At 45.1% G+C, this 12,640-nt stretch overlaps 1 long non-coding RNA gene and 1 pseudogene across 2 annotated transcripts; both read right to left on the bottom strand.

The window, feature by feature from the left end:
• Positions 1-1,288: 1,288 nt before the first annotated feature.
• Positions 1,289-12,522, bottom strand: LOC311593364. The gene is made up of 3 exons (XR_014777666.1): positions 12,130-12,522; positions 10,258-11,888; positions 1,289-1,365 (listed from the first exon to the last, which is right to left on the bottom strand). It is a non-coding gene; the product is annotated as an uncharacterized lncRNA (long non-coding RNA).
• Positions 6,554-6,924, bottom strand: LOC311593713 (U1 small nuclear ribonucleoprotein C-like; annotated as a pseudogene). Its single transcript has one exon. The product of its transcript is annotated as a U1 small nuclear ribonucleoprotein C-like (transcript).
• Positions 12,523-12,640: the final 118 nt, after the last annotated feature.

Below are 12,640 nucleotides of genomic sequence, written 5' to 3'. Positions count from 1 at the left end.
TCCACATGCTTACCGTGGCACACCTGCACGCAAGCTCACACACACACACACACACACACACACACACACACACGTAATAAAATGTGTTTTTCTTTTATTTATTTATTTATTTATTTATTTATTTATTATGTATACAGTGTTCTGCTTACATGTACATCTGCAGGCCAGAAGAGGGCACCACATCTCATTATAGATGGTTGTGAGCTATCGTGTGGTTCCTGGGAATTGAACTCAGGACCTCTAGAAGAACAGTTCATAGTCTTAACCTCTAAGCCATCTCTCCAGTCCCGCAATAAAATATTTAAGGAAAGGAAAAAGAAAAGAAATAAAATGTGTGGTAGCAATAAAAACATCAAGAATCAAAATAAATACAAACAGGTTGAACTCTGTGTATAGGTGAGTGTATTAGAGTTCTCTAAAGAAACAAGTGAAAAAATGAAAAACTATATATGGGGTTTTCCCAGGTTGTCTTATAAGATGTGGTCCATGTAGTCCAGCAATGGCTGTCTCACACTGGTGAAGCCGAGCATCTGGCAGTTGCTCAGTCTGCCCACAAGGCTGAATGCCTCAGCAGTCCCAGACTGGTGCTGCAGGCCTAGAGGTTTTCCAGAGAGCCAGTGCTCTTCAGTCTACATTGGAAACCAGAAAACCTTGGCTCTAACCTTAGCCCCAGAAACAGAATAGGTGAACATGCCAACAAAAGCAAAGGGAAGCAGGCCAAAAGCCACGCCTCTTTCTTCTACTTCCTCTGGCCTGGGCTGCCACCAGAGAGTGTGCCCAGATTTAGGGTGGGTCTTCCCACTTCAAATAATCCAACCAAGAACATCTCACAGGAGTGCCCAGTGGCTTGTTTTACTTGATTGCAGACGCAGTCAAGTCGACAATGAAGATTAGCCAGAACACTTAAATCTCACATGTCGTTCCTGAGAGGTACCCTTAAACTGTAAGGACAGGCACACAGTAACTTACCCTTTTATTTTCTAGGAAATAAAAACTAAAGTACAATCTTCAAGGGAAAAAAATCACCAGGTATGTGGGTGTTATCAAATGTAACCTGGGATTTTCTTTGAGTGCCGGATTGCTACTGGAGATAACATCCGCACTGTTATGCCATCCAGTGTCTCCTTCAATACAATATTCCTTTTGAAAATATAAAAAGGAAGGAGAAAAGCCCCCAGGTCATAGCTGAAGTAAGTGCAGCATATAAACAGCCAAGGCACTGGAGGGCGTTTTGGAAGCGTGTCCGCGGTGTGTCCAGAGTTCGGCTGAGACGGATGGCACATTCTATCATCTTAGTGCTGGGAAGGTGCAGGCCGGAGAATCCCTGGAGCGTTGAGGCACAGCCAGCCTAGCCAAATCTGTGAGCTCCAAGTGAGAAACACTGTGTCAAAAAAAAAAAGTGTGGTGCCTGGTGGTGGTGTACAGCTTTAATACCAGCACTGGGGAGGCAGAGGCAGGCAGAGCTCTGTGAGTTAAGACCAGCTTGATCTACATACTAAGTTCCACTACAGCCAGGATTATGTAGACAGACCCTGTCTCAAAATAAATAAATAAATAAATAAATAAATAAATAAATTAGAGGCAAGCAGATCTCTGAGTTCAAAGCCAGCCTGAACTACAAAGAAAGTTCCAAGACATTCGGGACTGCATAGTGAAACCCTGTTTCAAACAGATGATAGGTAGAGAGAGAGATAGGTAGAGAGAGAGAGAGGTAGAGAGAGAGAGATAAGCAATCAAATGGGGAACCACAAAAGGAGACATCCAACATCAATGTCTGGCCTCTACATGTGTGTGCATCCTTGCACACATGCACACACATTCTGCTACATTTATACAATGGAGTATTACTCAGCTATTAAAAACAATGGCATAGCCAGGCACAGTGGCACACTCCTGTAATCCCAGCATTCCAGGAGGCAGAGGCAGGAGGATCTCTGTGAGTTTGAGGCCAGCCTGGTCTACAAAGTGAGTCCGGGACAGCCAAGGCCACACAGAGAAACCCTGTCACAAAAAACAAACAAACAAACAAACAAAAACAAAAAACCCACTGACACCATAAAGTTTGCAGGCAAATGGATGGAACTAGAAACAAAAATCATCCTGATTGAGGTAATCCAGACTCATACCCATGGTATACCCTCACTTAGAAGTGGATATGAGCTGTTAAGTAAAAGATAATCATGTTACAGTCCACAGACCCAGAGACGCTAAGTCACAGGAGGGCTCAAGAGGGATGCATGCACCTCCCTGGGAAGGGGAAATAGAATAGGTTTTTTGGATGCACTGGGGTGGGTAGAGATAGGAACAGGAGGGATCAGGTGGGGGGGGGGGACAAAGGAAGAGAGTACTGGGAGGGCCAACCCGAATTAAGGGCATATATGGGGGTCGAAACCTAGTGCAGTGGCAACTCTCTGGAATCTATGAGAGTGGCCCTAGCAATGGGGGACACAGAGCTGGCCACCTCCTATAACGAGGCAAGGCTCCCAGCAGTGGGACTAGGACATCCACCCAGCCACAACCTTCGGCCTACATCTGTCCTGCCTACAAAATGTGCTGGGGCGATAGTGGTACAAAACTTGTGGGAGTGGCCAACCCGTGACTGGTCCAACTTGAGACCCACATCAGGAGAGGGAGTCCATGCCTGGCACTGCCTGGATGGCCAGAAATGACAGGAGAGCCCAGGGACCCAGGATAGAGCCAAACATAACTGACGAAAGAAAGAAAGAAAGAAAGAAAGAAAGAAAGAAAGAAAGAAATGAATGATTCCTAATGCTGTTCTCATAGATCAGTGCCCAGGGGCATCATGCAGCCAAACACTAGGCAGAGCCAGAGGAGCCCCCAGAAGATGATGAGGAGGGATTGTAGGAGCCCAGGAGTCGGGGTTGGGCGTTGAAGATACCACAAGAACACAGTCCACAAAACCAACTAAGCAGGGACCACAGGGTCTTACAGAGGCTGAAGCACAAACACTGACCTGGTATGGGTCTGAGCTCGGACCTCTGCGAATATGCTGTGTTTGTGTAGCATGATATTCTTATGGGACTCCCAACAGTGGGAGTTGGGAGCATCTCTGACTCTTTTGCCTGTCTATGGGCCCTTTTCTATCCAGTCTTGATATGAGGATTTGTGCCTAGTCTTATTGTAACTTGTTATACCATGTTCCGTTGATATCCCTGGGGGTGGGGGAGGGGTGGGGAACGGAGGAGGAGTGAATACAGGGAGAGGGGAGGGGAGGGGAGGGGAGGGGAGGGGAGGGGAGGGGAGGGGAGGGGAGGGGAGGGGAGGGGAGGGACTGGGGGAAGTGGAAAGACAGGACACTGCAGTTGGGATGTAATGTATAAGAGAATTTAAAAAGAAAACATACACATTCACCCACCACACACACACACACACACACACACACACACACAGAGAAAAAAAAATTTTTTTTAATTTATACAGTATTCTGCCCGAATGTGTGCCTGCATGCCAGCAGAGGGCACCAGATCTCATTATAGATGATTGTGAGCTCCCATATGGTTGCTGGGAATTGAACTCACGACCTCTGAGCCATCTCTCCAAGCCCCCCATACCGATTTTTTTTTTAATTGAGAGACCTCTATCATTGAACTATGTCTGGGAAATGGACCATATATGTACAATTTTCAAATTGTGCTGTGAAGTTTAACAAATTGATGCATTTAAGACTACAGCATGCCAGCCGGGAGTAGTGCCCCCCCTCCCCCCGTAATCCTAGCACTCTGGGAGGCAGAGGCAGGCAGATCTCTGTGAGTTCGAGGCCAGCCTGGTCTACAAGGCGAGTTCAGGACAGCCAAGGCTACACAGAGAAACCGTGTAAGGAAAAAAAAAAAAAAAAAAGCAAAAACCACCCAACCATGGCTTCAACATGTCAGACATTGTGCCAAGTATTCATCGATAACATAGCACCACAGGCATGGATGAGAACAGTCTCCCTCCAGCCTAGGCAGTGAACACCACAACATCAAATGAAAGAAATGTTTTGTCTTATAACCAGCTGCCAGACTGTCACTGACACAAATGACAGGGCCCTCTGGGCTCAATGATCTTCCTAACGTTGTCCTTTGTCTGAGTCTGTGTGAAAAGCTGCCACACATATGTAGGACTCACTACCAGAGAATTTGGGGGCTTCTTTCCATGTATGAGAAAAGGGTACAGAGTTGCTAGAAACAGTTTCAAATTTGCTGTGATTTTTCTCACTGACAAAACATATGAAATATCACCACCTTGTGGTACTTCCTTGCAATTTCCTTCTCTGATACTCATTAGATTTTTTTTTTTTTTTTAAATATATACAGCATTCTGCCTGCAGGACAGAAGAGGGCACCAGATTTCGTTATATATACGGTTGTGAGCCACCACGTAGTTGCTGAGAATTGAATTCATAGCTTTTGGAAGGGTGGTCAGTGCTCTTAACCTCTGAGTCATCTCTCCAGCCCCCAGAGTTAGATAGATTTTTAAAGTGTATCTCCACGGACCTCCACCACTGTTGACTGCAGGTAAAAACTCCAGGCTGACATACAAATATGACACAATTAGCTATAAGCGGAGCTAAAAGACAAAGGTTGAAGGGCTGTGACTGATCCTTTCCAAAGAGCAGTCACACCCACACAGGAGGAAGAAGGGAGGGCCTAGGTGCCTATGGCTTAAAGCTCAAAGCTGAAGCATGCCTGGAGAGACCAGAGCCTCGCTCAGAAATGCTGCTCATCTAGGACACTTTCCTCAGCAGAAAATCTTCAGTGGACTCTTCTCAGAAGCGCTTTACTGTTTTCCTACAACTCCCTGAATTCAAAAAAAGGGAGGGGGGTTATTTGTTTGTTAGTGGGATTTTGGTTTTGTTTTGGTTTCTTTTTTAGTTTTTTACTTTTGTTTGTTTTGTTTTGTTTTGTTTTTTGGGGGGGGCGGGGACAGGGTTCACTGGCTGTCCTAGACTCGCTTTGTAGACCAAGCTAGCCCTGAAGTCACATCAATCTGCTTTCCTCTGCCTCCTGCATTCTGGGATTAAAGATGAGCGCCACCACACCTGGCTTGAATTAAAAAATTTTGTTAACTATAAATTCTTCAGGTAACCTTCTCAGGAGGCACAGCCTAACGCCCTTCCCTTTGAATGAGAACAGAACTTAGTGACTGCAAAGTACTGGGGTTGCCTCGCATTTTGGATAAAGAACACTTGGCCTGAAGCTTCAAAGTGAAAGATGTACCCTTGGTGATAAGTCCCCAAGGAAGGAGAAGGGTCTCAAGCACAGGCATCAGAAGGGCACAGACACCGAACAGCATGGGGCCACAGAGACCTGTGCATCTGGCTGGGACCAGCACATCTAAAAGGACAGGCTGACTGCACAGGCCCAGCCACCACACCCTAACAACCATGCTACAGTATAACTAATGGCTAAGGACACAACTCAAACCTGACTGAGGAGCAAGACCTGCGATATAGGGGGCTGGAGAGATGGCTTAGTGGTTAAAAGCACTGACTGCTCTTCTGGAGGACCTGGGTTCAAATCCTAGCACCCACATGGCAGCTCACAACAGTCTGTAACTTCACGATCTGATACCCTCATACAGACACACATGCAGGCAAAACACCAATGCACATAAAATAAAAATAAATCAATGTCTTTTTAAAAAATGTAAAAAAAAAAAAAAAAAAAAGACCTGCGATATAACTGTGTCCCCAGCATCAAGTTGTGAAAAATGTCATTTTTTGTTTTTTATTTGTTTTTTAGACATGGATGACAAGAAACAGGAACACACAGCATTCAGTAACCACGCAGAACAAGAAACATCTTTTCAAAGTGTCCATAGGAAAACTGGTTTGGTTTGGTTTGGTTTGGTTTGGTTTTTCGAGACAGGGTTTCTCTGTGTAACCCTGGCTGTCTTGAACTTGCTTTGTAGACCAGACTGGCCTCAAACTCATAGAGATCCGCCTGCCTCTGCCTCCCAAGTGCTAGAAAACATTTTTTAAAAAGTAGCCGGGTGCAGTGGAACACGCCTTTAATCCCAGCACTCTGGGAGGCAGAGGCAGGCAGATCGCTGTGAGTTCAAGGCCAGCCTGGTCTACAAAGGGAGTCCAGGAAACCAAAGCTATCACAGAGAACCTTGTCTCAAAAAACAAAACAAAACCCAAAAGTAAAATATATATAAGTTTGTGAGACAGTGTTTCTCTGTGTAGCCTTGGCTTGGTTGTCTTGAAACTCACTCTGTAGACCAGGTTGGCCTCAAACTCACAGAGATCCACCTGCCTCTACCTCCTGAGTGCTGGGATCAAAGGTATATACCACCACCACCTGGCCATTCTTTTTTTTATTATTATTATTATTATTATTATTATTAAAACAGCTGACAATTTTATTTTCACATTTCGCAATATAAGTGAAAACTAATTTTTTTCATACCACTTCTCCCCTCCAAAACTATTCTGTTGGGAAAGGGAACGTTTTCTTGTTGTGCAGTTAGAAAACCCTCAGGCTCAGCACCATGATCTTCTGGTGAAACAGAACAAGAAATACAAAACTGATAAAGGGCCTTTCTGCTCTTATCTGACTGGCCAAGTCACACCAGGCCGCATGAGCACCATCATAGGGTAAGCATGAGGTCTCACCATTTGAGGCCTAGGCATCATGGGCATGTGACATCTCATGGATGGTCTCATCCCAGGAGCAAGTCCCACAGGCATCATCCCAGGAGGAGGAGGGCCCATCACCAGCATCACGGGAGGGACGCCCATGTGGGATACAGGCATCATGCCAGGATGAAGAACCCGGGAAGACTGGGGCAGGTGGGATCATGTCCCCTGCAGGAGGAGGAGCAGAGCATGGCCTGGGGGTATCTTTCCTTGTTTAAAAAAACCACAGTGGTTGTTTTGTCAACCAGGCTCTGGGCCTGCTCCTCCATCCATTTCTGGTAGTAGTCTTTCACATTCTCTTTGTGTTTCCTATGGCTGCTGTGTGTGGTGGCACACGCCTTTAGTCCCAGCACTCTGGAGGCAGAGGCAGGTGGATTGCTGTGAGTTCGAGGCTAGCCTGGTCTATAAAGCAAGTCTATGACAGCCAAGGCTACACAGAGAAACCCTGTCTAGGAAAAAAAAAATTCAGGAGGGTGTGAAAACAATCCTATTAGGAAGCCAGGTGTGGTGACACATGCCTTAAGTCCCAGCACTCGGGAGGCAGAGGCAGGTGAATCTCTGTGAGTTCAAGGCCATCCTGGTCTACAGGACAGCCAAGGCTCTGTTACACAAAGAAACTCTGTCTTGAAAAACAAAAAACAAAAACAAAAAATGGTGTTAGAATATTCTATATATAAAATATTGTGCTATTTTTTGACAAAGGAACAACAAAGTGAGCGGGAGGAACAGCGCAGTGATGGAGTAATTGCATAGCATCTGTGAAGCTGACTTCAAACACCAGTGCCACAAAAAGAAAAGGGAAAAAAATATCAAAAAAATCTTGCACCTACTGTTAAAGCACACACTACTTTTAAAAATGCACTGGGTGTGGTGGTGTGTGCCTTTAATCCCAGCATTGGGAGGAAGAGGCAATTGGATCTCTGTGAGTTAAGGCCAGCCAGGTCTACACAGTGAGTTCCAGGCCAGCAAGAGTTTAATAGTAAGAACTCGTCTCAAAATAATAATACTACAACACCAAAAATTACCCAAAAAGCAAGATGAATGTCCACTAGCATTCGAGTGCCCATCATGGTACCACAGATACCCTATCTACTTCATATCAGCCCCAATACCAGATATTCAATAAAGGTCTGTTAAAGGGGTGGATGAATCTTTATCCTGGAGAAATAGAATCTCAAGACTGGGTGATTAATTTCAGGTCACACTGTAAGTCACGGAGCTTGGGCTCCCACACAGCTTTGCTTACTTTGATTCATATTCACTGTAGCGTGATAAGTCACCCATAAATGTGATAGCTTTAGAGCCACAATATTTCTCACAATTCTGTGCATAGACAGGGTACGCTCACATGGCTCTTCTGGCTGCATCTAGGGTCTCATGCAGCTGCAGACAGTGGCAAGGGTAGGAAACATGACACCTATGTTTTGGCAGGGATAGCTGGAAGGCCGGGCCTCTGTTCATCCCCAGGTAGTCTCCATGGGACTCGTGAACCCAGTAGCCTCATTTCAGAGTCAACAGTCATGCAAAAGCCTGAGGCTCACAAATGGCAGACTCCCGGCTGGAGAGATGGCTCAGCTGTTAAGAGCACTGTCTGCTCTTCTAGACGTCCTGAGTTCAATCCCCAGCAACCACATGGTGGCTCACAACCATGTGTAATGAGATCTGGTGCCCTCTTCTGGCCTGCATAGACATAGAATACATAAATAGGTCTAAAAACCAACAGAAATGGCAGGCACTATCTGGAGGAGAAACTGCCGCAGGTGAGTCTAGGATATCAAGGCCTCTAACTCTCTCATTACTTCAGACACTATGAGCAACCATGAACAAAACACGAATATCGTTTTAGAAATACTCAGGCAGTAGGGAGGACAACTCGGAGACAGATCCAACGATTTTACAAAAGACTACTTTGATAGGAAAAGTCCGTCTGAACCTAGGTAAGAGTATTAATTTACCAAAGAACCTAAGGGAAAGGATGAGATGGTGTCTGATATTACAATCTACATATGCCTACTGGGTTCAGAATTATACATACTGGAGAGGGTTGTTTTTTTTTGTTTTTTTTTGTTTTTTTTTTTTCCTTCTGGAAACAAGAGTATGTAACCCTGACTAGCCTAGAGTTTTCTTGGTTTGGTTCTTGGTCCAGACAGGGTTTCTCTGTGTAATAGCCATGGCTGTCCTGGACTAACTTTGTAGACCAGGCTAGCCTTGAACTCACAGACATCTGCCTGCCTCTGCCTCCACTGGGATTACAGGCATGAGCCACTGTGCTCGGCCAGATAACCTAGAATTTTCTATACATATGCCAAGCTAGCCTTGAATTCACAGAGATCTGCCTCCCAAGTGCTGGGATTAAAGGTGTGTGCCACCACTTGACTCCAGGGGAGACATTTTGATGAAGTGATGGGGCTGAGGAAGGCAAAGGCATATTTTATTTGGCTACTGATGGCCCATCTCCTCATGTAATCACAAGCTTTTATAGCTCTTACTTTTCTTGCGACAGTCTCACTCGGTAGCCTTGCCTGATTTGGAATTTACTATGTAGGGCAGACCTGCCTCTGCCTCCCAGGTGCGGGAATTAAAGGTGTGTGCCACCATGTCCTCCAAGCACTCGTAGTTTCCTAATTGTAATTCATGTACATACATTGCTTTGACTACCCAAGTCCACTTTATTGTGGACAATTTGCAGCCAACTTACTCAATGATTCTAGTCATATTTTTCTTCACTGAGGCACTCTCAAGGTTTTTATTCTAAACTTAAACAAATGTACATGCATATGCATATAAATGTACGTGCATACATGAGATTTCTATGTGTATATATACTGATTTTACAAAAGTCTACTTTGATAGGAAAGGTCTGTCTGAACCCAGGCAAGAGCAATTAATTTACTTAAGGTAAATATGTACCTTAGTATGTACTGTAGGCTCAATTTTCTTAACCAATATATTTTATTACAATGTAATAACAGAGTGTATGTCACCTATAACCCGACTCACCAAAACAATAGTAAATGAAGATTAACAAACACAATAGCAAAACCGTAAAAAAAAAAAAAAAAATCAGTTCTGAGGGGCAATTCTCCTGGTGTAATCAGCAGGATTTCTTCTGCTGGGACCTGGAGTAACCAGAACCTGGAACCCCAGCAGGAGCCGGAGCCCCAAAGTCTTCCCCTCGAGCGGTTTTCTCTAGGAGTGTCTCAAAGTGCAGCGATGAACAGCCAAAACTATCCCAAGTCTCCAAAAGCCCCCTCCAGTTCTGGGCTCATTTATATAGCTCCTCCCAGAGTCTGTTCATGGGATCTTTTCAGCTGGCAACAATCAAGCTCCCGTACAAGGTGGTCGGTCTTCTAGTGGATTAGCATCATCTGTTCTCTCACAAGACAGTTCCGATCCCACCCTTGGGATCCTAAAAAACAGGTTTCTCTCTCCTTCAATGTACAGCTAAGACAAAAGATCTGCAATTAATATTCCATACTCCGTGACATATGCTGTCCTAGTTTCTATAGCCTACTTATTTAATATTGGCCACAAACTACCAAAATAATTCTGTAACCTACTAAGAGATTCTAACTTCTTACTTGAAACTTATTCCTTAATAGTTAAGCACTTACCTGTAAAGCCATGAAGACCCAAGAATAAGTTTTTTAAAAATATTGGAATTATGCCATTAATATTTCTCTGGAATCATCTATTTAAACTTGTATAGTAATTATCTGCCATGTTTAAGAAATTAACAGGCAGGGCTTGGTGGTGCACGCCTTTAATCTCAAGCACCTGGGAGGCAGAGGCAGGCGGAATGTTGTGAGTTCAACGGCAGCCTGGTCTACAAAGAGAGTCCAGGACAGTCAAGGCTACACAGACAAACCCTGTCTTGAAAAAAACAAAAGGAGGAGGAGGAGGAGGAAAAAGAAGAAGAAAAGAAATTAATACAGGTTTCTAGGACCCTCTGGATCCTTCTATTTCCCCATTTTCCCATAAAAAAAATTTTTTTAAGCCAAGCGTGGTGGCACATGCCTTTAATCCCAGTACTAGGGAGGCAGAGGCAGGCAGATCGCTGTGAGTTCGAGGCCAGCCTGGTCTACAAAGTTAGTCCAGGATGGCCAAGGCTACACAGAGAAACTCTGTCTCAAAAAAACCACAAAAAAACTATAAAAAAAAAAAAACAATTAAAATAAAAAAAAGAAATTAACACAGTTACATATTCAATAGATAATTTTTTTTTTTTTGGTCCACTCTTTTAAAAATGTGAAATGTGGGACTGATGAGGTGGCTGAATGGGTAAAGACACTTGTTACCAAGCCTGAAGACTCAAGTTTGATCCCTGGGACTCTGGTTAGGAGGAGAGAACCAACTCCCAAAGTTGTCTACACACCCACACACCCACACACACACACACACACACACTCACACATACTCTCTCTCACACACTGTGGCATGCACACCTACATACACCTACACAATAACGTCTTCTTTTTAAACGGGAAAGCAGTGACTGATTGAGTTTTGAGGTCATGAACCAAAATGCAGTATTAACACCATATCTGTAAGCAATATTGGAATTAAGCTGTAATAACACCGGGCGTGGTGGCGCACGCCTTTAATCCCAGCACTTGGGAGGCAGAGGCAGGCGGATCGTTGTGAGTTCAAGGTCAGCCTGGTCTACAAAGTAAGTCCCGGATAGCCAAGGCTACACAGAGAAACCCTGTCTCGAAAAACCAAAAAAATAAAGAAAGAAAAGAAAAAAAGAAATTAAGATGTAATTATTGTTCAGTGCTTAATATAGATTTACAAGTGAAATAAAATGAACTACATGCTTCAATTAAAAAAAAAAATTTGTGTGGGTGTTTTGCCTGCATGTATGTCTGTGTACCACATACGTGCCTGGTACCCATGGAGGCCAGAAGAGGGCCTTGTATCCCCTGGAACTGGAGTTACAGATGGATGTGAGCTGCCATGTGGGTGCTAGGATTGACCCTGGGTCCCCTGGAAGAGCAATCAGTGCTCTTAACCATTCAGCATCTCTCCAACCCCTGTCCAGTCACTAAGAAAAACAAAACAGACCTAACTTATAAATGTGCCTTATGGTTATGAGAATTTTCAGAGTCCCCTTAGGAATTGGAGACGAACACAGCTGGTGGAGCGCCTGTCTTGAATTCACTAACAGATGGCACGGACTGGGAGTCAGACACGAGGATCAGAAGTTCAAAGATGACTCTGCTTCAGAGTCATTTGAAAGGCAGCACTGGAAAAAAAAAAAAAAGATAAGGGGGGGGGACGACGATGGAGGCTTAGGAGGGAGGTGGTGGGAATAGAGGATGAGGAAAAAGGATGGAGGAAGAGGATCGAAAAGCGGGGGCGGGTGTCTTCCCTTAGCATTATTTTATTAAGAAGAGATAATCAAGTTTGGGACTTATAATCCTAACATTAAAATAAAAATGGGGGTTGGGTTTGTTTGAAAGCGAAAGTAACTTTAAATTAGTCACCTCGGTGAGCCTAAAAGCGGCCCTTGAGAACAGGAAGCCAGCTCCTTGGAAGATTTTAGGGCCTACGCGGTCATGAGCAACACGTGGCGCCGGGCAGAGCTGGGTTCTGTCAAGTTGGACAGACCTAGGAAGAGGCAAACCGCCCTTCTCATCTACGCTACGGTCCGCATCACTTTTTTGAACAAGATTTAAGAGAAAGAGGCAGGCGGCGAGGAGCAGCTAATTCTGCAGAGTCTGTGACGGAGTCCCAGGTGGCAGGCAAGGACCCGGGGTGTATTTCTCCCCCCCCCCCCCCAGGACCCTGGCCAGCGACAAGCCTCTTGTAGGCTAGCCGAGTTGCGCCTCTCAGCTCACGGGTGACAAAAGCACGAGACATGGAGAAGGGTCGCCAGCCGGTAGGACAGACGCCATGCACCGAGACGCCGCACCGGCTCGCGCAGCCGCAGAGGCCCGGAAGGGGCTGCACGCTCCCGCCGGCTGCAGTCCAGCCCGCCCGACGGCGACACCACAC

This window comes from Acomys minous, assembly GCF_964271855.1.
Source record: "Acomys minous genome assembly, chromosome: 3".
NCBI classification, from domain to species: domain Eukaryota; kingdom Metazoa; phylum Chordata; class Mammalia; order Rodentia; family Muridae; genus Acomys; species Acomys minous.
The sequence above is the reverse complement of the archived record's forward strand: the minus strand, read 5'-3'. Positions and strand labels throughout refer to the sequence as shown.